The 3,652-nt window shown below is 38.8% G+C and overlaps 1 pseudogene; it reads right to left on the bottom strand.

The window, feature by feature from the left end:
* Positions 1-2,694: 2,694 nt before the first annotated feature.
* On the bottom strand, positions 2,695-3,246 carry LOC109689276 (interferon alpha-2-like; annotated as a pseudogene).
* Between the last annotated feature and the right edge of the window lie 406 nt (positions 3,247-3,652).

Below are 3,652 nucleotides of genomic sequence, written 5' to 3'. Positions count from 1 at the left end.
TAAAAAACTTAACAAAATCTGAAATAAAAACCACTGTCATTACTGACATGTTTGCCTGCTTGCCTGCCTGTGTACACAACACTAATGACCTACATAAACTCAGAGTTACAGAGAGCTTTCCCTCAGTCCCCAGTCAGTGTGCTGACAGATCATGTGTCACAAAGACCATCATGCTCAGGCAACATGATGTTTTTCAGGGTTCATGACTCTGGAGTGTTGGAAAGATGCCCTAAGCCCTTGGTGCTGGATGTGCTTGCTTCACAGGGAATCACATAAGCAGAGCTCATGACAAGAAATGAGTTTTGGTCTTTTTGTGTGATCTTTTTCATGAAGGCTCTGAAGTGATCGAGAACAACACAGAAGCAAGTGAACCAAGTGACCAGGAAGGGTTGTGGCTCTCAAGCAACCACAGCCCTGAACAGAGTACACATGGACCTTTTATTTGCAAGCAGTGTGTGTGAACATAGCAGGTTACTTTAGATCAATGAGGAAGGGCAAAATCTCTAGGATTTGACTTATTTCCCTTGTTTGCTTCTTGTTTACTTGTGAACTTCTTGGAGCATATTGTGCAGGAACTCTAAGGTCTGTTAGCTATTCTAATTGTTCCCTTGGCTCATTTGTGCTTTGTTTGAAGATTACACTGTTTTCAGTGTATAGCTCATGCTGGTGTGGATTTTCTACCTCAAATAGTAAGTCTTGTGAATCACAAATATTTCCCACACATTTTTGAAGACTCCACCATTGCTACGTCAAAGACATTGGTAGGAATATCAGTTATGCAGGTAATAGCCACACAGGGAAATCTTTTCTATAGATTTCAGAACTTATAACATTCTTAGCTTTATGGCTGGTGGAAGCTAGTGTAGTGGTATAAACTAAAAATATACTCCAACGGTTTCACTTGATAGTCACAAAGATGTCAGCCCCCACAGAGAAGTTGATAGTAAATGGCTATTAAGTGTACTTAGACAACACAGGATAATTTTGTCTGTTCATTTGCAACATTCCATCACTCCACAGTCAGGCAGTTCTAGTCAGTCAACCAGAACTTAGGCTATTCAACACAGAGGTGGCTTCTTCAGAGAACTTCAGTTCATAGCACAAAAGAGGCAAGGGACAAATGCTGACCCTTTTTATCCCACAGAGGTATTCATTGACCAAAAAAGGACAGGACCTGCCTAAAGCTAGGAGGATTTTCATTTTCTGGGGTATAAAGAGAAGGAAATGAACTCTTCCAATATTGGGGTCAGTTCAGTCTAGGAAAGAGCCTATTTTAGTTCTAGAGAAAGTCTGCCAGGAGACAGAATAGAAACCTGATTGCCATACTTGGACTCTGCCTTTGCCTGCCTTGGTCAGTAGGTGGCAATAGATCTAAGAACACAATTCTCAAGAGTAGAAACATAAATGGTCAACAGGTACATGGAAAATGCTCAAGATTACTAATCAACAAGAAAATGTAGATCAAAGCAACATGAACATATCATGTCACCTAGAAGGAAAGGCAATTGTCAAAAAAAGCTAAGTTCTGTGAAGGAGAAGGGAATCCTTGCCTACGATTGATGGAATAAGAATTAGTAAGTAAGGAAAAACAGTATGGAGGTTCATCAAAACATTAAAAGTAAAACTATCATAAGTCCATCAATCTCACTACTATATATATATATATATCCAAAAACACTTAAATCATCAAGTGTAAAAGATGCCTGCACCCACCCCCCATGTTTGTGCAGCACTATTCACAGTGAGAAGAGATGGGAACAAACTGAGTGCCTATCCACAGGTGAACAGATAAAGAAAATGTGGGATATACACAACATGCAATGTTCTTCAGCTGTAAAAAGAATGCAAGGTTAGCATTTGCAGCAACATGGATGGATTTTGAGGAAATGACGTTAAGTGAATTAAGTATGGCACCTATATATGGAATCTAATATTGTTGATCTCATACAAATTGAGAATAGAGGGTTGTTGTCAGAGACCTCAGAGAACAGAAGGCAGGGGAAGGATGGGAAAACATTGGCCAAAGTGCAAAAGATACAATCTGAATGGAGGAAGATGCTTGGTTGTACTATCACACAGTCTGGTGACTGTGCGTAACAGTGATGTGATGTGTTGCACACTTCAGAAAACTAAAGGAAGAGATTTAGAGGATTTTCACCAGAAAAATGAATGATGGAGGTGAAAAATTTGTTTATCCTGACTTAAGCATTATACAATGTAGATGTGTATTGGTGTTATTTTGTAATCCATTCATGTGTACAAAGTTATGTTTTTATGTATAAGCTTAAAAATAAATAAGGTACATTTTAAAAGAACAAAAGAATGAACAATTCCAGTCTATTATTCTAAAAGTTCGATGAAAAAACAAAATTAATTGATTGTACATAACAAAAATATTTTATTAAAATAAATGCAATGTAAAGATGCACAGGAGATTACACAGATAAAAAATTTAAATCTTAAAAATGCTTAAATACATATTTAGATAGATAATAAATATAATTGTATGAATATGAGAAACAAATGCCTACAGAGTTGGACAAAATATTTTTAGTACTGCTGAAACTGTTTGCGATATAGATTGAATTCATGTCTCAACTGCAACAGAAATGAGACTTCGTAATCACAGAATTATGGAAATGGGATCCCATGTATTAGTCACTGAGAACCATTTATGTGTTGGGCCAGGTCTCATTAAAGTTCTTGCAAGTTTACTGAGGAAGAGAAGGCTCTCATGATTTCTGCTCTCACAACTTCCCAAGCACAAGGGCTGTATTTCTTCTCTTTCAGGTAGAGAGTGATCCTGTGGAAATATTTCCTCACAGCCTGTGTGGAGTCCTCATGCATCACGGGAGGCTCTTCCTCCTCTACCACCTGTGTCAGACAGGTTTTCAAGTCTTTCAGCTGCTGGGAGAGGCCAGTGCAGAATTTGTGCAGAAGGGTCTTCTCCCAGGCAGCAGGAGTCCTTTGTGTGGAATAGGTTGTGAATCTGCTGGTTCATTTCATGGAGGACAGAGATGGCTTGATGTTTCTGGACCTTGTTATTGAACTCCTCCTGGGGGAATCCAAAGTCATTTCTGTCCTTCATACAGGAGAAAGAAAAGATTCTCCTCATTTGTCCCATGATTATCAAGGCCCTCCTATTTCTCAGACCATGGGTCTGTGTGACAGGTCGCAGTCCAGGGATCAGGTTGACCTGAAGCTGAACACCACCAGGGCCACTAGTAAAGCAAAGGACAAGGCCATTGGGGATGTTGCAGATGCTGCTCCTTGGTTGAGGTGGGTGATCCTGGACCTCAACCCTAGGTTCTCTGAAGACCTTCATGTGCTCATTTGACTTAAGTAGGAAATGTTCCATATTCCATTTTCTGATGCTCTCCCCTTTCTACTTCTCCTTTTACTTCCTTCTTGCAGTTTCTACTTGCATTTTGCACAGTGTTTCTCACCCACTTTGCTTTTCATTATTGCTTTCCATGTTCCCCTTTTCCAAATCTTCTGCATAAAATATTTCTTACTGAAATTATCATTAAATTTAATGGACATGTATATACTATATCTATAGCTGTACTATACACATGAAAAGTGTGAAATTTAACTTTTCCTTTGAAGAGTTACAAGTGACATAGCTTAAGCTAGCAATCATACTTAAAAT

The sequence above is a fragment of the Castor canadensis genome, chromosome 13, assembly GCF_047511655.1.
Source record: "Castor canadensis chromosome 13, mCasCan1.hap1v2, whole genome shotgun sequence".
Classification (NCBI taxonomy): domain Eukaryota; kingdom Metazoa; phylum Chordata; class Mammalia; order Rodentia; family Castoridae; genus Castor; species Castor canadensis.
This window is presented reverse-complemented; position numbering and strand designations above follow the sequence as displayed.